Below are 17481 nucleotides of genomic sequence, written 5' to 3'. Positions count from 1 at the left end.
TACCCAGCGGTGCAAGGTTATCTTGAAATAAATCAGAATGTGTCATCTTCCGAGAAACTCTCTAGTATCCCAGGGTCCTTCGGGGAAACACAAAACTCCAGTCTTTTCCTCTCAATTCTCTCTCTCTCTCTCTCTCTCTCTCTCTCTCTCTCTCTCTCTCTCTCTCTCTCTCTCTCTCTCTCTCTCTCTCTCTCTCTCTCTCTCTCTCCACCCCTCATTCCATCCATGAGCTGGGGTTGTAGCTTGGAGGAAGAGCACCTGCCTTTACATTTATGAGGCCCTAGGTTCATTCCCTGGTACCAAACACCATTATCCACTTGTTAAATTTGGTAATGCTGTGGCTCCTTCCTCCTGGATTGTGACACCTTCTTACCTGGATCCCCAGAGAGCTGGAGCCTGCCCTGGGCACTTGATCAAACCTCTCTCCTTGATCCATTGGCTTGCTTCCTAGGATGCTGCTGTTTGTTGTTGACATTTGCTGGCTTCTTTCTGACCTTCCCACAGCCTACAGGCTCCTTGAGGTTGGGGTTGAGGTCCGCTTTGCTTATGGCTGATGATCTGTTTGTACCTGGTGTGGGTGGTTGAAAGGGCAGAGGAATGGCCAAGTCTTCCAAAGTTGAGGTTTGGATTTTTTTTTTTTTTTGCTTACTTTAGACAATGATATTATTTAACATCAGACTTGTTTAGAGTTTGCTCTGCTCTATACCACTAGAAATTTCTTGGCGTTTTACCACTGGAGAGCACCAAAACAGAGACGAAGCAGGGATTGCTTGGACATGATGAAAAGGTCACATTTAGACATTCTTGAAGTATCAGTTCACAAATAACACTCCTAACTGTCCTAGAAATTTAAGGTTTGTTCCACAAGAACCAAAAAGACGAGAAACCAAATTTTCTTCTGAAAGATATGATCTTTCTCTTGTCTCTTGTCTGTCTCCTCCCCTACCACTACCGCCATGTATACAAATAAAAAATTTGAGACCTAGAGAAATTCTGTCTAGTGTATTTTTTTTTAAGAAATAAAATTGCCTTCTTTGCAAAAAGCTAAAAAATTCCAGGCAAATCTGGAAAATCTGTTTTGTCTAAAACCTCTTAGAGCACTTTCTCAAGGATTTATGATGTCTGAGAAATTTTATACCTCGAGACACTGAAAGCCAAGATGGACAAAAATTAGAAGGAACAGTTGGAAAGAATTTCACCTCTATATGCCATTCTACCTCTAAATTTGTTATTTAATATAGGTCTAGGAAAATATAGAAGAGAGAGAAATTTATTTTTTTCCTTGACTCTAGAATTTACAGCAAGAGTGATCCCAGAGAAGGGAAAACAGGCCTTGGAATTGGTCAGGGAATGAAAACAAGAAATGGACTTCAATAGAGAAACTTCAAAAGAGAAACTTCTAGAAGTGTATGGATTGAGGATAACCTCACCCTAGATTTGACTTTTTGGGGTGCAGGGGCAAGTTTTGCTTTATTTCATTTTTTTAAATATAATTTTTATTTTAATCATAGTGGCTTACATATCGTTGACAATAATATTTTAGATACATATTAACATAAAATCAGGGGAATTCTCATCACCAATTTGTCCTCCCTCCACCTCCATTCCCGTCCTGCCTCCCATATCCTCCTCTCTCACCCCTGGGGCTGCTAGAATGAGTGGTCCCCTCTGTGCCTAGCTTACTACTTAGTGATCTTACACCTGTTTGATCAGCTTTATTTCATTTTTATAAAAATTAAAAAATTAGATACTGTGATTTACAAACATGTCATAGAGTTTCAGGCATACAATGTTCCAATATCAGTCCTACCGCTAGTATCAATTTATTTTTACCTCCCAACCTACCTCTTTAGAAGACATATTTTCTTCTTTTCTTTCTTCTTTCTTTCTTTCTTTCTTTCTTTCTTTCTTTCTTTCTTTCTTTCTTTCTTTCTTTCTTTCTTTCTTTCTTTCTTTCTTTCTTTCTTTCTTTCTTTCTTTCTTTCTTTCTTTCTTTCTTTCTTTCTTTCTTTCTTCTTTCTTTCTTTCTTTCTTTCTTTCTTTCTTTCTTTCTTTCTTTCTTTCTTTCTTTCTTTCTTTCTTTCTTTCTTTCTTTCTTTCTTTCTTTCTTTCTTTCTTTCTTTCTTTCTTTCTTTTTTCTTTCTTCCTTTCTTTCTCTTCTTTCCTTTCTCTCCTTTCTTTCATTCCTTTCACTTTATAAGAGAAAGAAATATATTACTGAATAAATGTCCAAAGCCTATAAAGCTGAAGAACATATGAACTAGTCTTCACATACACACACAGACATTGAAGATAGATCCATTGGTTACAATTGAAAAACTGACCTGATTGGAATGGGTCAGAGTGCTTAAAAATATAAAGCTGGCAAATCAGATGGAAAGGGTTTCCAATTCCTAGGCAAATAATCATTAGTGAGGGTTAACTTTGTGGAAGAAAGGTTTCCTGGGTTATATTGTGCACAGAGCATTCTTAAAGCCATCATGATTTTCAAGTCTAGAAAACTAAGTAATATGGTGTTGAGCACTATAATTTGAGTCTGTATCATGAAGTATTGGAAAATGTGGGCATTATGACATAATTGTAAACTAGCTTGAATTAAAAATAAAATGCAATAACATACTCAATGAATGAGCATTGTAGCAAGTCTATGGCTACAGTTGCCTATTGCAATGGAATCTGTGGACATAAATATTAGATCATATTTAGCAGTCATAATCAAATGGAAAATTAATAGATTAGAATATTTGTCAAGACATTATTATAAAGAATACTAACTGTATTTGGAGTCTAATATAATATAGCACTGTAATGCGAAGCTGTGAACAAAAAGATTAAACAGTAACTATGAGAAACTAGGGCGACCAACCTATATCTCCAAGAGCCACTGTGAACAAAAAGATTAAAGATTAAAAAGACATATTAAAATTAGGACGCTAAAAATCATTATAGTGAGCACTGTAGTGGGAAAACCTGGCCTCCAACCACATTCTCCACTTGTTTCTGTGGATAAAAGCATAGGCATTATTATAGACATCTATAAAGAGCAGTTGTTTGAAGACCTGCTCAATCTAAACAGCTGTATCCATTGCTGCAGGTCTCTTTGAAGTATAAAACACAGCTTTTGTGTTTCTCCTCTTCCACTCACTTTGTTTTCTTCTCCTCATTATACTCATTTCATTTTTAGGTCATACTCATTTGTGCTCAGAGTTTACTCCTGGTTTCTCACTCAGGGATCAATTCTCCTAGCTTGGGGGACCCTATGGTGGTTTCAGGTATTGAACCCAGATTGCCTACATTCATGGCAAGCACACTGAACTCTGTACTATCTCTCCAGCCCAACAGGCAGATTTTCAAACTTAATTGTGGTAGGTTGGGTCTCATGCTTACAGTATTGATGAATCTGTGGTTTAGGTATATTCATACACCATACCATTATATATCTTCTTTCCAGGCCTTTTTATTTTTAATAATCTAGAGCCAAGTGCTTGACATCCTTTGGTACCTTGAATTCTCATATCATGTTATTCTGTATACCACAGGTATGTGATATCCAATATTTGACTTCTCTGACTTACTTTGCTTAACACGCTATCCTCCAGCTCCATCCACGTTTCAACAAATTGCATAATTCCATCCTTTCTTGCAGATACGTAACATTCCACCAAGTATTTGCACCTCACATTCATTGTCTGCTCTGTCTTTGGACATCTGGGTTCATTTCATATTCTAGCTATTGTACTAAAAGCTGCAATGAACAATACTATGCATATATCTTTTCAAATGAATGTTTTTGTGTCTTGGGGATAAATTCTATGAACTGGAATTCCTGGGTCATATGGAAGTGCTATTCTTACTTTCCTTGAGAATTCTTCTTACTGTTTTCCACAGGGGTCAAACCAGACATTTCCACAGCAGTGAATGAGGGATTCTTACCACATAGGATTTGACTTTTTAAACATCTGGGTTTAATGCCAGTGACTATGTAACCATGTTACTTATTCTTCTTGAATCTGTTTTCTGAACTATACAATTGGAATTATAATTACACATATATGTTTTAAATGGCAATTGAGGATTAAATCAATAATTTAATTTAAAGTGCGTAAAGCCCTTAGCACTTTAGGGCCCGGAGAGATAGCACAGAGGTGTTTGCCTTGCAAGCAGCCGATCCAGGACCAAAGATGGTTGGTTCAAATCCCGGTGTCCCATATGGTTCCCCGTGCCTGCCAGGAGCTATTTTTGAGCAGACAGCCAGGAGTAACCCCTGAGCACCGCCGGGTGTGACCCAAAAACCAAAAACCAAAAAAAAAAAAAAAAAAAGAAGAAGAAGACGACTAGTATCCCTCTTAGATAACATCCAGAAGGCATTCAGTAAACCTGAGCCATCATTATTAAACTCAGCACTGTCCACTCAAAAATTAACGAGTGGCATACATACATTATTCTACTATTCATGTTAAAAATTAACTACACTAACTATTATGACAATCTTAATGAGTGAGAGAAGAATGCCTGTTTCGAATACAGGCAGGGGTTGGGAAGGAGGGAGGGTGGGGCATTGGTGGTGGGAATGTTGCACTGGTGAAAAGGGGTGTTCTGCTTATGACTGAAATCCCAACTACAATCATGCTTGTAATCATGGTGCTTAAGTAAAGGTTTTATATTAAAAAAGTTAACTGTTAAAATTAATTTTAATAATATATTTGATTTAATTCAGTTGCCCCAAATGTAGTCACTTAGTATATAATAAATGTAGATAACTAGCAAGGTTTTTGGCACTCCTTTCTCATGAATAAACAACATTTTATGCTCACAGTTAGGATATTGCCTCAAGCAGTTGAAAATCCACTTATAACATTCAACACTCCTAAACTTTATAAAGTCATTATTTTGCCTTATTTTTATAATAACGGGCAGTTGATAGATATAGAAATTGTAGGGCTGGCGAGGTGGCGCTAGAGGTAAGGTATCTGCCTTGCAAGCGCTAGCCAAGGAAGGACCATGGTTTGATCCCCCGGTGCCCCATATGGTCCCCCCAAGCAGGAACAATTTCTGAGCACTTAGCCAGGAGAAACCCCTGAGCATCAAATGGATGTGGCCCAAAAAAAACAAAACAAAACAAAAAAAGAAATTGTATATATTATTTATGATATGCTATCACCTTATAAATCAGCAATTTAGAGAAAAGAACATGTAAAGAAAGTTAAAAGGGAGAGTAAATACATTTTTAGTCTTGTAGTATATCTATCCATACACTAAGTTTACTTTGTTCACAAAAAGATTCACACATCAATGGAATCCCCAAACTTCAATGCATGTTATTCAGTGTGAAACTACTTTTCTTGGGTTGACTTCTCTCCAGCCTCACACCCAATTCTCTGGAATCACTAATGTTAATCCTACAAAGAACAGAATTTGTTTTCTGAATTCTCTAGATCTTAGAGAATTTTATTTCCATTCAACAGTCTTAAAATGTACTAATTATTTACATAGGAATCTATAATCAGAGGCTGAACTTCACTGTCAGGTACTAAGGTAAAGGACCTCAGTATTTCTCCAAGTTTACCATTTTCTCATCTGGGGTATCAATCACCCAAAAATGAGTATGGGATAAGGGGGGGAAAAAGTCAAGTGCTTTTTCTTCCCAAGAACCAGCAGATGGCAGCCTACTGCTTTGTATTGTAGCTGTCTCGGAGCCCCAGAGCTGAGATTGTTAGCTGAGAAAGGCAGCGGTCAACATTTGGTGTCGACCTGGCATTTCTTCAAGGATTGAGATCATTATAAATTCAAGCAGAGGTGGGCTTTTCTGATATTCACTTCAATCTTCTTCACCTGATTTAGTTCTTTGAACTGCTTTTGGCTAAATTTTTCACATTTAGTTCTTTCTTTCTTTCTTTTTTTTTTTTTTGTGGGCAAAGTGAATTACAGATCCAACACAGTAATATTTAAGGCACATAGTAATAATGAATGAGGGGCATTCCCACCACCAGTGTTGTCCTCCCTCCACCCCTGTTCCCAGCATGCATCCCACTTCCCCTTCTTTTACACCCCAATAATGCTAGTGCAACTCTTTCCCCACATTTATATTTTAAGCTGAAAGACCACTTTAACAGCTTGACACACAGAATTTAATGGTCTAATGCACACTCTAAGTTATTAGTATTTATTGTTTTTCTTCTTTTTTATTCATGAGCCAGCTTAAACCTGGCTGGAACCATTAGCTCTGATAAAGTTTTCAAATATTTTTAACTAGTGGAGTTGAGTATGACTACAGGACACTGGTTTTGCAAACCTTGAAATGTAATTGAGCAACAGTCCCATTAGGCAAGGTTTTGAACTCCAGCAAATCTATGACTTTTAATGTTCCATATTAGATAGCTTTGCTGAGGACATGTCTTCTCTGAAGGTTGTGTGAGATTAAAATAAACACTGAGGCCCACTTTCCTGCCTGATTAAAAATACTGCCATATGGGACAGGAGAGATAGCACGGAGGTAGCGCATTTTCCTTGCATGCAGAAAGATGAAGTTCGAATTTGGCATCTCATATGTTTCCCCATGCCTGCCAGGGGCGATTTCTGAGCATGGAGCCAGGAGGAACCCCTGAGCGCTACTGGGTGTGACCCAAAAACCCATATATATGTATATATATTTCAACTTAATAAAATAATTAGATAAAATACTGATAATTTAATGATTGCATTATACTTGGGCAAACTCTTGAACAGATAGTATCCATGGGCTTCCTTAAAGAGCTGTTTCAAAATAATGAAATTGTAGAATTAGTAAATTAAAGAAGTTATTTTCATTTAAGAGGCAAAACAAATAAAGAATCCTCATTTGTGTTCATTATTGTATTTTACTATTAACTTCACATGCTCATAGTCAATTTTCTGAGTATCTGTTATATGAAAGGCACTTTTCTGGACAGCATGAAATCATAAAAATGGTTCTTTTCTCAAAAGCTTGCAGTAGCTGAAGATTACTTTCAAATGCATCTTAAGAGACATGGTTTCATCAGTAGATGAATGGAGAAGAAGGATGAAACCTATCCATGCGATGGAATGCTATTTGGCCATAAATAGAAGGGAATTAATGGTAAAACATGTTAAACTCTCAGTATTATGCTGCCAGAAATAAGTCAGGCACAAAAGAGTATTATGTGACTCCACTAGTATGAGGAACCCAGAAAAAGCAAATCCATAGATGTCAGAAGTAATGGAGCTACTTCCCTGGAATGAGACAGAAGAGGGAACAGAGAATTGGTGTGTAATGGATCCAAAGTTTTTTTCCCCCTTTTCATTTAGTTTTGGTTTTGGGGCCACACCCAACCACATTCAGGGATTACTCCTAGCTCTATGTTCAGAGATCACTCCTGGCAGGGCTTGGATGACCATGTGGGGTGGCAGGAGTCTAGCCTATGTTGTCTGCATTTCAGGCAAGCACCTTGTCCATTGTACTATCCCTTCAGCCCTTGATTCAGTTTCTGTTCTAGATGATGAAAATATCCTAGAAATGAATACAGTGAATATTGCCCATCATTGTCAATCTAGTAATATCCTTGAATTGTATACATAAAAATGACTCATGAGTGATAGCACATGGGGAGGGCATTTGCCTTGCAAATGCTGACCCAGATTCAACCCCGAGCATCCCATATGGTCACCCAAGCCTGCTAGGAGTGTTTTCTGAGTGCAGAATTTGAAGTAACCACTGAGCGCCACTGGGTGTGGCTCGAAAAACAAAAACAAAAACAAAGGTTCTTGTTTTGTGGTTGATATCTTCAGAGAGCAGTGGATCCCAGTTCTGGCCATACCAAATCTCAAGATTTCTAGAAGCCCCTGAAGCCCTACCCACGATCCAGAGCCTTCCACTATGTTTTCTCAAATGGCCAATGCCACAGATTCTCGGGAAAGAGAGGCCCAAGTAGCAGGAGAAATTGGACATATCCGCCTCGTGACTGATTCACTGAGGCCCTTTGGAAGGCTCCTATGAACCACCGCTGTAGCCATATGAGCTCATCATATCAGCGCTGCAGCCCCATTATTTTAATTCTGATTTTCCAATAGGGATACAAAAAATACTAAGTGAATTAATTCTACCTGCTAAGGGGTAGGCTTCAGGAAGGTTGACAAACCGATGAATGGATGGAGGGAATGTTACATTTGTGGTGGAATATTGAATGCCAGAAATAATTATGATAAATAACCCTGTAATCCACAGTGTCTAAACTAAAGAAATTTTATTTAATTGTTTTTCTGTGTGTGTGTTTGTTTTTTGTTTGTTTGTTTGTTTTGGGCCACACATAGTGATGCTCAGATGTTAATCCTGGCTATGCGCTCAGAAATCGCTCCGGGGACCATCGGGTGCTGGGGGATTGAACCCTGATCTGTCCTAAGCTGGTGTGGGCAAGGCATACACCTTACTGCTTGTGCCACTGCTCTGGCCCCAATTTAATTGTTAATAAAATGTTTATATACTAAATTTTACGAAGTGTATTTGAGGAAACATATTGGAATTTTAGCAAGGTAAAAGAGTCATTGAATAGTATTCCGAATAAAAAATAATACAATTGAAGTATAATTTTCCCCACAAATATGCATATTTTCAAGTAAGTGTTTTTTATTCAGCCTGTCCCCTCAAATAACAGTGTTTTTAAGTGTAAAAAAAATCAATATTTAATTCTAAGTTGTCTATATTTTCTGATAGTAAGAAAACTGGGCAGGGGCAGGATGTGGTTCAAATGGTAGAGCACAGGCCTTGAGTGTGTGTGTGGCCTTTGGTTTGGTTCCCAGTCCTGTGGGACCACAGAGCACCAATGAGTACAGACCTGGTGATCCCTGCATATTTCTGGTGTGGTCAGCACAACAATAACAACAATAATAAAAGCTAATAACAAAAATTAGATGCAGTTTGGTAAGTATCTGAGCAAAGGGAGCAATATCATCACATAGTTAAATTACCAATAAAGAATGAGGAGAATATTTTTGGCAGAAACTGGCAAATTTCAGAAAGACCTCACTGGGAACTTTCTGTGATATATTGGCCATAGTAGGTTGATAGGGCACCTATAGAATAAAAGGGAGTGAATCTGAAGATCTGGGGGTTGTGTGAAAGGTTGAGTAGTGCTCAGGGATCACTCCTGGCATTGTTCAGGGGGCCATATGTAGTGTCAGGGATCAAACCTGGGTTTGTTGTATGCAAGGAAAGTACATTACCTGCTGTACTATCTCTCTAGCCCCAAGGTGAATATTCTAATCATGCAGCACTAGGACTTAGGAATTTTAACCTGGGGTTAAAATTGCTCTTTCAATAAAAACTGCTCTTTCAAGAAGACCCAACTCATTGAACAAGGTCTGTGTGGAGTGAATCTACTTTTAACTGCAATGCAGAAATTAAGAGGAAAGGGAAGTTTAAATCAGACCAGAGCTGTGCAGAAAGAACCCCAAGGTCATCTTTCTACCAGGACAGTCACTGGAGACTAGAGAGAAACGTAGAATACGTGGGACTAGAAGCTAAGCAAAGAGGAACTTTTAAGGCTGGGACTTACTCCCAGCCCCCTGCTTCCCAAAGGAGCACTGAAGGATCATGGGTAAGGGCAGTGCTGGGAGCTCAGGGAATTGAACAGGCAAGAGAAGTGGGAGCTGACTCCAAAACTGCTGATTCCCTGTTGTCCAGATTTCCTTAGGACCTGAAGTAGCTGTATGGAATTAGGAAAGACCAAAGTGGAGGTATTAAATGGGGTTGACTGAATTACAGGATTCTTTGAGGAGAAAAATGGAAGAAAAAATGGCAGGTTGGGGCCAGACTGTGGACACATTTTTTTTTTTATTTAAACACCTTGATTACATACATGATTGTGTTTGGGTTTCAGTCATGTAAAGAACACCACCCATCACCAGTGCAACATTCCCATCACCAATGTCCCAAGTCTCCCTCCTCCCCACCCGACCCCCGCCTGTACTCTAAACAGGCTCTCCATTTCCCTCATACATTCTCATTATTAGGACAGTTCAAAATGTAGTTATTTCTCTAACTAAACTCATCACTCTTTGTGGTGAGCTTCCTGAGGTGAGCTGGAACTTCCAGCTTTTTTCTCTTTTGTGTCTGAAAATTATTATTGCAAGAATGTCTTTCATTTTTCTTAAAACCCATAGATGAGTGAGACCATTCTGTGTTTTTCTCTCTCTCTGACTTATTTCACTCAGCATAATAGATTCCGTGTACATCCATGTATAGACACATTTAATTGCAAAGCATTTCATGTTACAACAAGACAGAACAATCCCTGCACGGCATGGTCCCTAGAGCACCACTTCTGTTGATATTAGCATGATCCCCCTGTCTTACTACAAAGGGAAGCTGCCAGAGAATTGGGACTTGGGTTCTGCTTTGTGCACAATTGACTCAGTACTTTTATTAATAAATTATTGATAAAGAATACATTAACACATAGGGAAACTGGTTCAAAATTGATGCTCTGTTTCCCTGGACACGAATAAGGTGAGCAAGGGGCAAATGGAACGGGAGTAGCCAGGGTATGAAGTCACTGGAGTCTCGGAAGGGATGTGGCAGTGGGAATCTGGGTGGATGACAGAAGGGAGGAAGCAGAGGGTAGGAGTTCAGGCTGCAGAGACCTGAAGCACATTCTTGAATATTCATGGGAGGATTAAATGGGATGTAGGCCAGGGAAATCCATTCCCATTTGGTCTGTTCCTGTTTTGCTTCTCTTGTCTTATTTTTTTAAGAATTACATTATTCTAGATTAAAATCTATGCTAAATTGTCTATGTTGGTCTGTCTCATTTACTAAATGTAGTTTATGTGTTTTTAAATTTTATTTATTTATTTATTTTTGTTTTTTGGGTCACACCGGGCAGCATTCTGAGGTTACCCCTGGTTCTGTGCTCAGAAATTACTCCTGGCAGGCTTGGGGGACCTTATGGGATGCTGGGATTCAAACCACTGTCCTTCTGCATGCAAGGCAAATACCCTACCTCCATGCTATCTCTCTGGTACCTATGGTTTTTCTTATGTTGTTTTGTTTAGAGCACACTTTTCAGTGCTCTGGATTTTTCTCTGCCTCTATGTTCAGGGATCACTCTTCGTAGTGCTCATGGGATCATATGTGGTTCTGAGGAACAGATCATGGACAACTGCATGCAAGGCAAGCATCTGAACCCCTGTATTGCCTCCCTGTCCACTCCATGTTTTTTATGGTTTCTCTGATATTTAATTTTATTTTTCCTAACACAAATTTCAGGAATAGTCTCTTTGTACGAGAAGTTTTCTCCACCCCAATTGAAGGAATCTCATTCGAATGACATTTATTTTAAGATTATTATTATTACTAGTTCTTGGTCCACACCCTTTGGTGCTCAGGGGTCATTCCTGACTCACTCAGGAGTTACTTCTGGTGGTACTCTGGGGACCAGATGGGATGCTGTGGGATCAAACTCAGGTAGGCCATCTGTAAGGCAAGCACCCTACCTACTGTTCTATGTCTCTAGCCTCTAATATTTATTTAAATTATTGCTAGTTTCTCATATTTTTTACATGTATCGCATCTCACTGTCTTTCTTCTGATATCTTTAGGATTTTTTTCCCCACAGCCTTAAACTGAGTATTTAAGAATTGAGAGACAAAATAACTGTGGCTCCCAAATATGGCTGTTTTTTGTGGTGTTCCCAGAATGGAGAGGCAGGAGCAGGAAGACGCAGAGACAGAAGGAAGGGCAGGTCTCCACGGATTTGTACCCCCAATGCCTGAACTTTAAAATGACTCATAATGATGACAAGTGTTTCCCTTGCAAGCCTCAGTAACTTTGAAACTACCTCCATTTGTAATCTAAATGTCAGCCTTGCCTTATTTCTTAGCCTTTTTTTTTTTCTATAACTGCACCCAAACACTGTTTAAGTACTAATTGTACCCAGGGTGGGATTGCATTTTCCTGTGAGGATAGTTTAATAATTATGAAGCTATTATCAAGGAAAGCCTGGACATAGTGTTTCTGGGCTCACATCACAGTCCTGCTCTCTCCTTGTAGGATTTCTGTCATGTTGGTTGACCCAAGTCTCAATCTGGTCACCAACATAGCACTGATCTCAAAGAGGATTTATGAGCCTTAAGGCACTCTTAACATGGATTAGAAATTGACCACTAAGTAAAATTACTAATAGAGAATTTATTTTAAAGGGATTTTACCTATTTTTTGTTTGTTTGTTTAGGCCGTACCTGAGAACTGGGAATCAAACCCAGGCCTCCTTAATATGAAGCATGGTGTCATCCTATTCACCTATATCTTGGGTTCTCATACATAATTTTCACAGCCCTCCATACACTATCTTTTGCTAAGGCAAGACAATTATTTTTATTAGTTCACCTAAGGGTCATGAGACATAATGATATCAAAGGCAATTTCTGTGAATTGCACCCAGCCTGGTGAATGCCAAGATTCTGAAATTCTCAGTGTGCCTTTTCTGAGAGTTAAATTAGCTGGAAAAAATCATGGAAATGGATTATTCACTAGAGTCTCCAATAAAAATAGAACTCTGCCAATATTTTGATCTTTAAGACATAACTTCTAGAACTGTGAGAATACACATCTGTGTTATTTTTCCTCCACTAACTTGGTGAATTTGTTACAGCAATGAAATGAAACAAATGCATAGTTCATCTCTCTTATTCCTCCTATAGTTAGGTAAGCTACCTCATCTTTTCAGCTACTCAGCTATTTCTAACATAGACTAGAGGTTCAAAGGAACATGGTGCTGCACAAGTATTGCAAAATGAATTACGTGATCAGAAACGACTAAGAGTTCAATGTCCAAACTATAGACCAGAGACACTAACAAAACAGATCAGTGGGGAGAGTAGCCAATAATCATGCTCTGGGAAAACAGTATATTCTGGGACACTGCAGGCTGTGGTATAGAGTGAGGCCAGCCCATGGTTGTTTGATGGAGGACTAACACAACCAGAGTAATAGACTAGCAGGTAGGGTGCTGGTCTTTCATGAAGTCGACCTGGGTTTAGTCCCTGATACTCTATAAAGTCCCTTGAGCCCACCGAGGGTGATCCCTGTATGCTGAACTAAAACTAAGCCCTGAGCATCACTGGGTGTGGCCTCAAATCAAACAAACAATCACAGTCTCTTACCCTTTATGGATTTGTAACTAATAATTGTCTTGAACTAGTTCAATAATTTACCTGGCAGTTAGTTTCATTGTCATTCAATCACTGTTGTATTGGGAGACTTCAGATGCCATAAACTTAGTCCTCTCATTCTTACCTGCTTGTGTATATATTTGTTAGTGCTTCAAGCATAAAGCTGTTACTTTGGGTCCTTTACACCCAATATTTTCTTTTTGTTTGTTTGGTTTGGTTTTTGGGCCTCACTCAGCTGTGCTCAAAGATTACTCCTGGCTTAGTGCTGAGAAGTCGCTCTGGGCAGGCTCATGGAGCCATATGGGAGCTGGGGATTGAACCTGGGTCTGTCCTGGGTTGGCCACATGCAAGGCAAATGCCCTACCACTGTGCTATCACTCCAGACCCCCAATATTTTCTTTATCAAGCTCACAATTCCTTTCCTTGTTTCATTCAGCCTTTTGTTGGGAAGACAGCTCCAGCCGCGTTTTCCTTCACTCATCAACCTTAGGTAAAGCAGCACCTTTGGTTGTTATTGTTGTGCCTGAACTCACACATAGCAGCACCAGGAGTCAAATCCAGGGCCTCATACATGCACTATATGTACTTTTCCACAGAACCTTTTTCCTGATCTACCACAGCCTCTTTCCACTTTCTACCTTACTTGATTTCCTTTTACTCAGATGACATTCTCACACACCAACATGGTTTTGTATATCCAGCTATATTATTTGTATGAGAGCATTGTTTGTTTGGGGCGGCACTCTCGAGGCCCTTGCCAAAGCACTGTAGGTGTGCAAGAAATAGCGAGTGAACACTTTGCCCAATGTTAAACCTGCCTTTGCAACAGGATGTTTTGAGGTTTTATGCTTTTGTTTTGCCTAATGCAAAACACTTCCTAATAGTAATCTTCACCTGCAGATTGATAAATTCTTTAGACTAAAAAACTGGGGGTTATCGATGACATAAGCTTAAACTTTAATTTTTGAAGACTTGTTTGGAGCCCTTGACTCCATACCCTCAGTGCAATATTTGGGAAAGAACCACATTCAACCCTGTCCTCTGGCCTGCCCTGATTTCCCTTTCATTGCTCCTGTTGGTCTTAGTCTTCTAGTCTTCTTAGTCTTCGTCACCCATCAGCTCTGTGACATCTGCCTTTTTCTTTCTTTTCCAAACAAGCCAGAGCCATTTTAGTTCTTAAAGTTTGGGTTCTTTTTAGGAAATAAGTCCTGACTAACAAATGATTCTGCTTCTACTTCTCTTTCTACTCAAGGATACATTCTTGCTCTGCTGTGAAAATCCTGACTTAAAGGATTCCCAGATAGAGCAGGAGGAATTTGTACCACAGACACTGAGCTGTGTTCTTTATTCCTGGCAAGGTGAATGAATCTCTGCTGCTTACCTGTCATCTGGGTCCACACCACTACACACAGAAAGGTGTGCTCAGCAGTCCTATGGAATGGTGGTAGATGTCCAACTCCCCTTAAATCTTTTCAGTGTTTGTGCTGACACACTGGTCAGCCTCTTTAAGACACTTAAATATGCATTTAGTGTCCTATTGGGAATCCTCTACCTCCATATTAAACTTTTTCCTGGAAAGTCTTCAGTCGGCGGCGTTGAAGAGAAGTTGGAGGGTCGCTTTTATCCTAAGGAAACAGCAGCATTCCTGCTTTTATTTAGCTATCAAGTGGCTAACAGTCCATCATAATTTTGGATGGAGGTGGGTGAAGCAAGTGTATGATTTTAGGATCTGAACAAAGCCACTTGACCTTTTTGGGCAAAGCTCGTTAATTTCAAGAGGAAAGTAATCAGCTTCAAAAAGGATGGGTGGGATTTTGCCTTCCTTTTTTTCCTGTAAATTAGAGGAAAATGATTTTTTGGCTGAGAGATGGCTTGGCAAGAGGACTGACTCTCCAAAGGAAAAACCGTGAGGAAGGCGAATAGATTAGAGCTTCCCAGGCTGCAGGCAGCCAGGGTCTGGCTCAAAGGGCCATCCTGCTTCCATCCTCTTCAAGGTGGAATCTCTTATGTCACTGTTGGTCCTCCCACTGCAGCAAGCATATTCTGTATGAGCATATGGGCCAATAGAGACCAGCAAAAGCTATTTAGAGTCTTGTCTGCTTCTTAATTTCCATCCTCTTTTCTGCTTTCAATACCTGGTGATGCTTAAGAGTTGCTCTTGGCTCTGCACTCAGGAATCACTCCTAGCTTGCTTGGTGGATCATATGGGTTTCTGGGGAACCTGCTTGACCACATGCAAGGCAAGTATCCCACTCTCTATACTGTCTCTCCAGCCTCATTTATCCTTCTTTTACAAAAATTCAAATATTTTATTCTGGGCACTGTGGTTTAAAGCTCTTATTTGTAGGATTTCATACATGGACAATTCTAGTAATATTTTTTACATCTTTTTGTTTGTTTGTTTTTTGAGCCACACCTGGTGTCTCTCAGGGGTTACTCCTAGCTCTGTGCTCAGAAATCACTCCTGGCAGGCTCGGGGACCATATGGATGCTGGGATTCGAACCACAATCTGTCCTGCCCTCTGCTGTGCTATATCTTTCTGGATCCATGATCCTATTTTACTCTTCACTGTTCTGTCTGTTCTGGGAGAACCTTGTAACAGACAAAAGGAACAAGAAAAATAAAGAAAAATTACAAGAATTTTTAGCTCCTTTTGGTTGTTATTCCTTAGTAGTAATGATGAAAATGAAACTTGAAAACCACCAAATCATATGTCTGAAAAGACAGAAGCAAATCATATGCAAACTTCTATCTGCATGAACAGCTGGTTTTCCACTTTTTCCCTTTATTTTCCTCACATTTTCTCTTTCATTCTATTTTTTTCTTCAAGTTTTCTTAGCCTGGTTCATTTGTTTTACTCTTGCAATTCCCTTTTTGTCCTTTTTCCTCTTTTTTTTTCTTTTCATGATTTTCTCTTTTAACATGTTCTCCTCGAAACCGGAAGTTAGTTTGACTTATGTGGTATAAACAAGAGTCTTTCTAACATTTACAAGGAGCCAAAGAAATGCTTAGGATATGGGGCAGGGGCAATGGGACAGCAGTAGGGCATTTGCCTTGCACTTGGCTGACCCAAGATTGACCTCGGTTCAATCCCCCGTGTCCCATATGGTCCCCCAAGCCAGGAGCAATTTCTGAGCTCATAGCCAGGAGTATCCCCTGAGCGTCACTAGGTGTGGTCCAAAAATAAAAAAAAAAATGCTTAGGATAGAACCTCTTGTGTTTTGTTGTTGTTTTGTTTTGTTCTTGTGTCACAGCCAATGGTTACTCCTGACTCTCACTCAGGAATTACTCCTGGTGATGCTCAGGAAATATGCTGGGGATCAGCCACATGCAAGACAAGAGACCTACCTGCCATATTGTCGCTCTGACCTTGGAACAGAACCTCTTGTTGTACTTTAGTGTTTTCCTTGCATTAGGATTTTTAAAATTGTATCATTATGTTTGTTAAAAAACACAATTTAAGAATTTTTGAATTGTAAATAATTTAGCAGTACTTTTCCTGAAGGCTAATAAAATGTATAGTAATTTCACACTTAAAGTTGCATTCAGATTTTGTTTATTAGTTTTGATTTTTCATTATTATTGATTTTTAAACATTTTACCAAACTTGGTATAATAGAGTATAAAAATTCTCTGTACTAGAAAAATTACTAAATATAATTACTTTGGACTAATTCTTCATATTAAACATAATTCTGTGTTAACAAGTAATTCACTGAGCAGAGAAATAGCACATTTCATTCTATTATTTGGTAATGTATAATTGACTGTGCTTCAGTGCTTTCATACAGGGATTTTAGGGGCGCCTTTCCTGTGCCTACAGAAAACTAGTCCTAAGTGTGAAGCTTGGCACTCTTTCCCTCAGGCCCTCTGAAGGGCCATTTCTCCATGGGACCCTTGACCATGGGACTTGTCTTACTCCCTCATCACCATCTTTGATGGTGTGATGTTTACCTTTATATATTCATTTGCTGGACCAAAGGAATACCCAGAAATCTGGCAAAGTCTAATTTCAGTGTATGTCTGTGAGGATGGTTTCAGAATAGATTTGATTTAATTAGTGAATTGAATAAAGAAGGTTGCTCTTTTGAAATAATGAGAGCATTACTCCCACTCAATGAGGACCTGTAGAGAACAAAAAAGGAAGAGGAAAGATGAATTTGCTCACTTTGGGATAAAACTTCATATTCCCCTGACCCTGAACATCAGTGGATCCCTAATTCTCAAGCCTTTGAATTTGGAATGAATTACATCATCAGATCTTGTGGTTTTCCAGCTTGAAGACAATAGGGAATTGGACTTCCTACCCTTCATAA

Source organism: Suncus etruscus, chromosome 7, assembly GCF_024139225.1.
Source record: "Suncus etruscus isolate mSunEtr1 chromosome 7, mSunEtr1.pri.cur, whole genome shotgun sequence".
NCBI classification, from domain to species: Eukaryota; Metazoa; Chordata; class Mammalia; order Eulipotyphla; family Soricidae; genus Suncus; species Suncus etruscus.
Note: the sequence above shows the minus strand (reverse complement) of the source record.